The 11,229-nt window shown below is 42.8% G+C and overlaps 1 protein-coding gene across 1 annotated transcript in view; it reads right to left on the minus strand.

Moving 5' to 3' along the window:
* The window catches only part of LOC112570024, a 34,580-nt gene extending 33,126 nt beyond the window's left edge, over positions 1-1,454 (minus strand). The window contains 1 exon segment of the mRNA XM_025248205.1: positions 449-1,454. The gene's annotated coding sequence lies outside the window, so the exon portion shown is untranslated.
* Between the last annotated feature and the right edge of the window lie 9,775 nt (positions 1,455-11,229).

An 11,229-nucleotide genomic window follows, 5' to 3' on the forward strand; every position in this document is an offset into this window, starting at 1 on the left:
TGTTCCGTCGACACAAAGGTGCTGGTGCAGAACTTGCTAGGAAATTTTCTCTAACTATCGCAGGATTAAGTCAGTCACCTCGGGTGTGGGTCACAGGAGTTCGTTCGTACTCAACACGATTACTACAGGGCTAACGAACTTTGGCATGACGTGTCACTGGTGACAGTGCGACACTACTCTTGGAAAAAGGGAGAGTGGGAGAGAAAGGAAGAGAGAAAGAAAAACCAGTATTATGCTTTGTGGATTATTTGTGAGAGTAGCATCAGCAGTTGCACCAGTCAATCCCAAGTTATTTATTAGTATTGCGAAGTGAGTCATTATCCAAGATTATCGCCAGGATTATCTTAACAGATGTAGAACAGGCAAGCAGAGAGAGATGCAGAGGCAGGAAGTCGGGTACAGGTCTGAGAGAGAGAGACAGTAGGAGGAAAAACCCACAGTACAGTACCGTCTGACTGGAGGAAGCGATGTGAGTCCTGCAACTGTGATGCTGGAAGATGAGGGCCGAGCCGTCTCCAGCGATATTCCGTTAACTATCCTCCTTGTGGGTGGCAGATGAATGGGCAGCAGTCAGACCTCCATTCGCTCACTCCCCAGTGAGTGGCCTGTCCCCCCAACAGGTCCGTGGCTGCTACAAAAAGCCCGAACAGCACCAGAATCCAGCAAAGTACAGATTGGTGCGACACACTCCGTTTCTTCGATCACTGCACCAACGAATAAATAAATACTTCCCAAGTCGGAGGATGGTTACGAACCGTCTCCCCCTTCCAACACTTTCCTAACCACTCGCTGGACGAGACGAAAAGTCGGGTCTGTCTCTACAGCATCCAGTTCATCACTGACACTCGGTTAATCAAAAGTGGCTGTCCTCATTACGAAAAGTGATTGAAGGGGCCATCCCGCCCAACGACACTCCAACTGGGGTTTTTTTTTAATTCTTTTTTTGTTCACCCCTTCTCTTCTTCAGACGGCTGATTGGTACAGAAATGTTCACACATAAAAGTTATTGGTAAAATCCACGACCGGGCCGGACCAATGCCAAGTGTCTCCTGCAAGGCTGTGGAGTGTTGAGCGAAGACTCAGCATCTGAAGCCAAGCCCGCTAGTCTCTTATCTGACTGGATTCGTGGCCCGACTCCGTGTATTTATTTCTCTCTCTCTCACTCAGCCTTGTCCCAGTCCGCCACTCCTCCTTCTTGGGGGTTTCCACTAGCGACGGCGACTCCCTACGGTGGATTGAACTCTCCGCTATCTCCCAGACAAGCTCTCTCGCTCTCTCACTCCCCTCCTCAGATACCTGTGTCTGTAACTGCCGCGCCCACGAACCTTTTATCTCATAAAACTACTTTTTCCTCGCTCGCCACGCGCGTGCCCCAGGCACGAGCTCCTTAGAAGGGGCGGAGCGTTTGCCTGTCAAGACGCACGCCTCAACCGCCGGCTTCCTCCTGCCGTCCTGCGAGACGTCGCCCGGTGATTGGCTAAAGGCTGCGCGCGCTTGTCGCGAGGAGAGCACGAGCCGTCACTCAAGGCAAGAGCGTGTTGACGATCATATGCGAGCAATAGCTAGCGGGGAGAAAAAAAAAAGAGATCGCTGGGGTGTAGGATGGGGAAGGAAGCAGGAAGGAGAAGAGGGAATAAGAGGGAGGGAAGGGTTTGAGAGGGGGTGGGGTGGTAAAAATTATATCAACTAACTTCAAGAAGTCGCCAATAGTCGGAAAGGCTGGAACATCGCTGGCTGGCTGGCTGGCTGGTCGGTCCAAGAAGGTTGTGATGATGGGGTGGGGAGGGAGGAGAGACTGTGGGTTGTTGTCACTTTGCGGAGGGACCTTGGCAGTCAGTCCCCGCGACAGCCATCCTCCCCAGCTGTTGTAGTCACGGTTTCTCGGACCTTCCATCACCTGCAGTGAATGATGGAGGGAGGAACTAATCCGTGTCATCTCTCCGTCCAGGAACGACTGACATTAGGTTATCAGCAAGCATCACTGATGGCTACCACGTCGTCTGATAATTTAAAGCAACAGTTCTTGTTTCCGTTACTGAGTATTCTCGCGTGCATATCTTCGCACGTGCGTCTCTTTTTTTTCTGTTGTTTTGTCTTTATGTCAAAGTTTTCGTCTGATGATGTGTGTGTCTCTCTCTCATCGTTGATGTCTGCATGACAGTTCAAAAAGTGCCTGGCTCTTAACAACCTGTAGATAAAGCAAATTCGAAGCAACGTGAGAGGATCAGATAAGATAAATAAGAATACTCAAGAAATTAAGGAAGGTGGTTGAGAGAGAGAGACGAACGCTAACGTGTCCAATGGTATAAAACTCGTCTAAACGATGATTTCAAAAAGTACAACCTAAGAGTTCAGTGGGCCTAGGTTGATAGTAACAGTGGACTATGTGGCCAGAAGGAATGTCTGAATCACAGAAGATTCACTCACATCATTTACTTCCTGTCTTTTGCCGAAGATAAATAGTTTAAAAGCGGAGCTGCCATTTTGCAACTGGTCAAACGATGACCATCTTAGTTTACAGGCATTCTGAAGCTAAAACAAGAAGACAGCTTTAACAAGCATTAGAATGAGTGAGGATCTACAAAAGAAAGTTCAGAATGTAAAATAAACAACAATAAAAAAGGAAAATCCCAGATTGTTGAGAGATACATTCATCGCATTACTAAACTTATTTTTGAAAATTAATTTTGTGCTGGCGGCGTAGTCTTAGAAAACTTTTACAGCACAAATAAAAACTGTCTTTGGCACTGAGGCTTTGAACTTTTAGAATTGTCTGGAGCACTGTGGGACAAGATACCCAGGTGTTCACATCTTTTGATCGATGTTGAAATTTAAGAGGTTCGGCTTATGTATTTTATGGCACATTTATGTCATCAATCTGTATGATTATTTACCCCTTTCCTAAATAGGTTGTTCTTTTTCGGTAGTTAATTTCTTTCGTTCGTTCGTTCCCTCCGTTTCTCGCTCGAAACTTCAGTAGTTTTGTCATTTACTCCATTTCTATCGGTTTGTCCGTCTGCACTTCTCTCCCCTTTCCCCCCTTATTTATAAGTTCTTAACTCCTTTTTGTTTGGAGTGTCAATACGAGGAGGGTGTATTTGTTAAAAAAAGTGCTGCTGTTTAATTTCTTTCTTATTATTATTAAATTAAATCGCTTTCGGTATGATGACAACCTTTTGCTTCTCTCCCCTCTCCATCCTCCACCTATTGTGTGTGTGACATACACAGCTGCTTGCATTGCTCAAATGGTTTCTCTTTTGAGAATTTATTAAGAGCATGCATGCGTAGAGCTGTAGTATACATAAGATACACAAATAAGCTGGAAAACAAGTGGAAATGTTAGTGTGGTGTGTGGGGTAGGGGTGGAGTGGGAGGGAGTAATCGACTGGAAACATAATCTCAGTCATACAGTGACATACATACAGCTATTCGCATTTGTTCGGTCATGTGTGGATATACAGGAGGAAGAACTGGAAAGACACAATTGAGGATTGTCAGAAGGTAAAACACAACAAAGTTTCTAATTAAGTGACAGATGGGAGGAATAATAGATCAATGTGTCGCTGCAACGAAGCGTTAAACTTTTTTTTAAAGAGCTTGAAACCATTTGCCAATAATCATCTTGTGTAAGAGAGAGTGTATTGAAGCCATGCAAGTGGCGGACCAACCCTCCTCTATTAAAAAACAAAAAACAAAAAACAAACAAACAAAAAAACCAAAAACTAAAAACCTTCGTAAGTCAAATTTTAATTCAGTGACGATCATATAATATTAATTAGCAATATCTTTGCTCCAATGAGCTATGAATCTGCCATATACTGCCAATAAGATATTTGTTTCTATGAACATATCAGTCACAATATCACGGATGTGTATAGGTGGACTGCTGTCTGTCTGCCAAGACCAACGCTTAGCCTCTTGCGAAGTGATTCGCTGTTAGTCTCGGCGAGCCCTAAACAAAGAATGTGAATAAACCGGAAGCTTTGTCGTCTCATGCCTCGTTTTAGCAGTTAACTGGAAAAAAAAATCGTCTTCCAGCAGTCCAGTAATACAAGTTCGTGATCATATCAATCGAAAACTTGCATGGATCCTTCAGAAAATTGAATAAAATTGTCACTACATGAATGCAAAAATGATTCAAATAAAATATCCATGTAAGGTTGCTGAAGCTAGTTCAAAATATGTATGTGAATTATTAAAGTATTGTATATACACTTTAGCAGTAAATTAGTCGAGGGCACGGCAATGCGAGTTCGTTGTAAGCTCATAGGCCAATGCCTGTGGTATGTGGGTCATTAAGCTTGACAGTATTTGTGATACAGTGTAGTCAGTGTTTACCCCATTCACCCCCTGTTGCCCCCAAAGTCAAACATGATTTGCAGAAATCAATGAAAACAAAGTAAATAGTATCCTACACACTGAACTATGTCGGCGTTGTTACGGTTATGGCGTTTTTTCCATCCGGGGCAGCCATTTCCCAGCATCCAACGGACGGTTTCTTCGAAATCCCGTTGTTCACTGACGTCGTGCAAACATCACTCGTGGGAACTGACAAAGAAGGAGACAAGGATTCAACACACCGCACACGCCCACCACATGATAGTCAAGATGACCCCCAGGGCGCAGCATGTCTAGCCCCTCGCGGTGCATTGTGGGTGTTCACATATCGCAAGGTTCACAGTGTTCTTTGCAAAGCGCGAAGAACTGCTGCACGCGCGGCTGCTATTAGTCATAAATGCGTGTTTAACTCGTAACTCGAATGGACGTATCTCGGGTAATTGACTAACGGTGCAGTTTGACGGCTGTGCGGGGTTTGCTAGTAATTGGGAGGTTGGAGGGAGGGGCGAGCTTACGGCTGCTGGGCTGGTAATTAATCGGATAAATTCTTTCATAAACCGTGTCATGTTTTCTCGTTACAGTCATTCATCTGCCCTGTCTCGACGACAGCCATTCATTTGCCGGCCACATTATCGGTAGCCAGTCTTTTTTTTAACGAGAAACATAGAGAAGAAATACAACAGGTGTGTTGGCTGTACTGTTGGAATTTTTGTTGGTTCTACCTGTGTTTCGATGTCCGTATCCCTGAACTCTCACACCTGCTTCATCAAATTCAAACAAAATCTGAAACGAAACCAAAACCTGGACCCGGCGGTAAGAAAGACCCGGGTTACGAGAGAATGCTGCACTCAGTCCATCGTCCAGTACACGTCCATTCGAGTTAGGAGCAACAATATACATCACAGACTCCTGAGCGGTCATTCCACCCTGTCTTTTGTTTGTTTGTTGTTTTTTTTTTTTTCATATCACACAACAAACACCATACGAGCACGTGGCTCATTTTTTCAATATTTTAATGTCTAAAAGCCAGACTCGATGCTTTTGTGATGTCAGTCCAACGAGCCGCCGGTGTCATGGTGAGCATCTCGAGAGTGAATTAGCTCGTGGTTATTTCGATGTCAGGGTCAGGAGAGTTTAAATTTTCGGATGCGTCTGCAAAGGATGCGCCAGCTACAGCAGCTACAGCAGCGGCGATTGTACTGGAGGTGGTAACAGCAGCCGTCTTGATCGGAGAGGCTGAAAGTGTTAACAACAACGACGATCAAGATGGTGGAAGTGGGTGGTGGCACTTGCCGAGAGAGAGAGATAAATTTAGATCCTGTCAGACTGACAAAGGCCGGAGGTCAGGGGTGGCGCCCTCATCTACGTCATCGTGGCAACGGAGGTGCAACCTCTTCTCCGACGTTCTCGGGATTTTTAACTAATAGTGTGCTGATGGACGTGTGGATGCGCGGGAAAGCTATTTATATATACTGTGCATTTATCTATCGCGTATTTTCCATCATCAGCCGGGCTCAAAGCACTTTATATACATACATGCATATGAGTACACAACCTTCATGAACAAGCATGCACAAGCACACACACACTGGATGAAGCTGAAGTACCAGGAGAAACCCACCAATGCCCAGTTCTGAAAACAAGTGTTAAGTCCAAAAAGAGGCGTGGAGCCAAGATACGAATCCATGACATTCGAATTTTCACTGCTGGGGTAACAGACACGCTCGCCACTGCTTCAGCAGCAATCTCCACTGTCGACAAGTCGTCTTCCCTGTATATTTTCCGCACAGAGACTTCTAACCATCAGATTGATCTTCGTATTTGCGAACCATAGACATATATCGGCTATCTATAGATATATCAGCCGCAAAATTTCTTTTTCCTGTCATTTAGCCATGTGACTCTTCTTAATCATCGCACTGGGTTGTTTTGTGTTGTTTGTTGTTTGTTTGTTTGTTTTTGTTTGTTTGTTTGTTTGTTTGTTTCTTTCTTTCTTTCTTTGTTTTTGTTAAAAAGGCACAACTTACATACACAGTTCGTCTGAAGATATTGTTTAAGCGGTCTCTTCGAAATTCTTGTCGAATATGTTCGACATTTTCCGTAGAAAAGTTGGTGAACTACATGTGTTCTGTGCAATAAAAAGAAGACACGTTTCAATTTAATAACATCTGAAGTTCTAACAGTAGGATGGATTGACTGAAGGACAGGGCCATATCTCAAGTTTTAACAGTAGGATGGATTGATTGATTGAAGGACAGGGCCATCAGTAATATACAATTATTTTACCTCCTTAAGACGTAAACAAGCTAATTCTCGTCTCTATAGAGCAAGCTGTTCATAGTTATATGATCCGATCTTACGGGAACCATTTTGACCAAATAAAGGAAGAAGTATAGTTGCAGAATTGCTAGACTTGGAGTGTTGGCAAACGCAGGGAGCATTAACTCAGACGATGCACCCGAAGTAAAAATAAATAAATAAATGCATAAATAAAACAACTTGCTGGACATAGATATCTATCGGTACCCAAAGAACGTTTGCCTAACTGACTACCACCTTATTCCCCCCGTAGTAGCTAAGATTAGACCTCCAAGATCACCATCTTGTTGGCCTAGCAAGACAGTTAGTCAGACGACAGTTGACTTGGCCGGTCGACGTGATAGGGTTAACGTCCAAATGGAAGCCGGGGACTTTCACCGAAGATAGGAGGCCTTCCTGGTCTTCAGCACTTGCGCATCCTGTTCTTAACTTCTTCCTTTTAGCAGCGAGCGATCTGAACCGTGCACTTCTTGTGAGTAAGCTTTTCCGGTCCCGACGGCCAAGTGGAGCACTGAAAGGAAGACTGACCTCCCTGAGCAAAGCAATGAGAAGACCTAAACTCTTTCGCTGAAGATCGTAGGCTGGTGAGCCACTACTTCCGAGAGGTTCTCGTAAACTCCTGCGATGTCTTATTTATCTGCTCTTGTTAATGAGTGAATGACTTTTGCGTGTTCTAGCCCGCGCGCCAAACAGGTCTGATCATGAATAGAAGAGTTTATGGATCCGCCTTCATTCTCCACAAGTTATTTTGAGCGCATGCAAATTAGATGGTGAATAGAGGCCTGTTGATATTTGTGCATTGGGACAGTAGTGGCACCTGAAGAACAAGAACTGAAATAAGAATATTTGACGACAAATGCACGTACACAAACACGGAAACACACATGCATTCAAGCACTCACACATTCGGGAGGTCCATCAACACATTGGGGAATGGCTGTCCTGGGTTCACATCTCGTCTCGGGCATGTGGCATCTTTTTACAGGACAGCATAAGTTCGTATAGGTATGAATCTTCAAACAAAAAATAGAGAAACTAAAAGATTTTTATTTTGGTCTGCAAAACGTCTTTTGAATCGACCGATGACAAACAGATGTCGTAGGTAGGATTCCAGCTCTCGGACTTCGGGTTCGAAAACAAACAGCCTGGCCTCGCCAAAGATGAAGAAAGCAAAACTGAAGGAACTTGCAAGCCTCTAGGGCATTCAACCAGGTGGTAGTGGTGGTCACTTCAGAAAGAGGATCTCTTCTGGTTAATTTCCGTGATATTTGAGATACATCTATTCACGCAGATGGCCATGGAGGATGAAGGAACCCATTCCATATTGTTCCACTAGTAACCCCTTGCTATTTACCAGGTGTGGGCGTGAGAAAACACTTTGGTTTGGCATAGGCATGTCATAAAATCTTCTCACTTCAAAATTTATAGAAAACATTAAATAGTTTCAGGAAAATCACGAGGGAGGATTCGAGTCTGTCAGTTAAGACAGCGCGTGGGCGGATTGTAGAGAAGCGAGTGACTCCCAGCATGCAACGCGAGTTGCCAGTGCAGGGTGAATCAGCAGCAGACGTCTTGGCATCAGATGAGATCAGAACGAACGCAACCGGAACCGGAACTGCCAGTTTGACAGTGACTCACAATCACAATCACTTCTTGTCTGACCCTGACTTAAGCCCTTCTTGAACTTAGTTTCTATCTATGTCATGGGAGACTGCTCACACTCCACAAACAAATACTTTAGTCAGCCTTGTGCTTGAGGGGAACAAGACACATTTCGAAAACATAGAAGAAGTGGGATTTAAAAAGCATTTTGAGACCGAAACATCGATTTGTAAAGAATACTTTGGTTAAACAAAACATATTTTTATATTTAATTTAAAATTCAACAGGTGCCTTGAATGATAGTGACATTTGAAAGGCGTAGACATGTGATAGATCGTAAGATAAATTACTTACACAACTGAGGGATTCTTTTGGACATAAGTAGTTAAATTTTGAGTGTATAAAAATTAGAAAAGATAAAAATAGTTGGGTCAGATATCTTTAAAATTATTATTCAAAAATTGACAAATAAATAAAATTGCATGAAAGTGAATGTTTTAAAGGTAAAAACGTACTTGAGTTTGTTAATATATATAGTAAAATATATGTGTGTATAATAGTCTGTGTACATGGATGTTGTTGTATGTTTGTATGTGCTTGTTTGTGTGTGTGTGGTATACAATGTTACAGCCTTGAAATTCTAAGTGGTCTTATTTTAGTTGCGATGAATCGGACAGGAAAGAAGACAGGCGGAGCTATTCAACCATACTTACACCATAGACATGACGCATTTCCTTTTATCTTTATCAGACTGCAGCCCCTTTTAAAACCACAAGCCAAAATAGAAAATTCTTAAATATACTTAAAGAAGATTCCTTTACAGCATAGTATGAGATACATATTGATGCAATTATATGTAGATATGTCATTCATGAGCTGAGGATTCTGGCGGAAACGAAGTCGGCTTATCATCCCGTCTATCTGCCGCCTTTCTGGACGAACTTAGCCTCGACAACGATTGTCTTGTTTAAATGTAGCAAAGGGACTAATTCTGTTTCATATTGCCCTTAATTGGTAAGAAAAAATCGTGCATAATCATTTTCTTCTCCTACTTTTTTTGTTTGTGTGTGGGGGGTCCGTGCGTTCGTGTGTGCGTTCGTATGTTTGCGTGCTTGAATGTGCATGTGTAAGAGTGTTTTAAAGCGTCTATTTTTCCGTGTACACGTGTGTGTGTGTGTTTGAATCTACTTTTACCTGCAATAATCCTTTAAGGCCTTTTAGGGAATCGATACCGGCTTCTTTAAAATCAATTTTTATCATTCGAGAGTCTTTCTCCTTCTGGAGTTTTTTTCTTTTTTTTTTTTTAACTTTAATATAAAAAAAAAATAAACACTTCGTGTGAAGATGATGTAGTGTCTGAGAATCTTTCTACCATGAATGCGGATCTAGAATATTTTCTTAGACGATGCAACAGCTAGAGGTAAAAGTTGTGTCATCGGTTATGCTTTTAAATATTTGACGAGAGAACAAAGCAATCTTAATATGCCTTCGCCATGATTTGTTCAAACCCGAAGTGTTGGGGAAGTGGTTAGGAAGCGGTGAAACACTTAATCCAGAAGGAAGACTAGGAGCAAGTAGGTTGCCCTACTCCTGGCGACACCATCTTAATGCTCCGACATCTAGGCCACGACACCCGACTTGCCTCACTTTCGGAGACCTGGGCATGCAGCACATCAAAAAGAAAACCCAAACGTGTACTGCTAGAACTGTGTCCAACGGATCTGTAGTTTAACCTAAAACTAATTAGAAGACAGGCTTTTATCTTTGCTGAATATAGAGAAATACTTCCTTTACACAATACACAAAGTTATAAGCCATGGGTCGTCTGCATAATTTTAATTTGAAAACGCAGCTCCGTGAGGTGACCTCGGGGCCATCAAAATTGTCCTGATGTCTAGTAAACCTTGTAGTTATGCCGACAACACATGTTTATAATTTTCATGGGAGGTAAACTACAGGAAGTATTTCTCCATAAGTTTCAAGCTTGCGCTTCAGTTTGTTTGCGATCTTACTGTTTTATCACAGATCCACCAGAAAATGCTCTGCTCTTACAGTTAGTGTTTCCATGATGACTGCATACAGTGAGTTCAGCCTAATCCTCACTAATGCTTAGGCAATGAAATGGATCATAATTTTCCAAGTGTTTGCTCGCGCAGTTTCTTAAACATCAAGGACACCGTCGAATTCAGTTTACACTAGCTTTGCTCCATTCCTGCTAAGCGTAGTTCTCCTTTTACAAAACAACTATTATGTTTTTCTTTTCTTCTAAAATGACTTAGAAAAAAAATAATCATCATCTATGCTTTTCCTATGGCTTATCTAAACAGCTTTCAGCGTCCTAACGGTAATACAGTTTGTTTGTAATGAGATTTTTATATTCAGTGTCGTATGTGACTTTGGTAATTAAATATGCTTGTCTTCCACCTTCCTTTCTGGCACCGTAGGTATGAAGCGAGGGTAAGTCTTTTCTTCAGGGCAAACTCTGAAACTCAAGAAAAGTCGTTTTTCGAAGATACGAAGTGGTGTCCAGATCCCGCGGACGCTACTTCATGCTACTTTACCCAGAGCACCTTTTTTGACTTCTTTGTAACTACGGTTCCAGTGGTATAACAACACATTCGGGGTCTGGACACCGCTTTGTAAGTTTGGAAACAAGACGATTGTCCTCGAGTTCCCCATGTTGGCCCATGGCTTACCCTCCTTCATAACTACTACCCTTGGGGCCCAAGGGCAGAATGGGGAATTAAAGGAAAAGTGTCTTGTTTCCGAAGTTACAAAGCGGAGTCGAGACCCCGCTGACACTACTTCATTATTCTTTTACCTATGACTTTTTTCCTTTTCCACTGCTTTGTAACTACGACTCCATGGGTAACACATCTACATGATCTGGACACTTCATAACTTTGGAAACGATGTGGTTGTCCTCGGAAGTCCCAGGGCAGAAGCTTACCCTCCCTTCATGACTAATGG

This window comes from Pomacea canaliculata, linkage group LG8 (genome assembly GCF_003073045.1).
Source record: "Pomacea canaliculata isolate SZHN2017 linkage group LG8, ASM307304v1, whole genome shotgun sequence".
In the NCBI taxonomy this organism is placed as follows: Eukaryota; Metazoa; Mollusca; class Gastropoda; order Architaenioglossa; family Ampullariidae; genus Pomacea; species Pomacea canaliculata.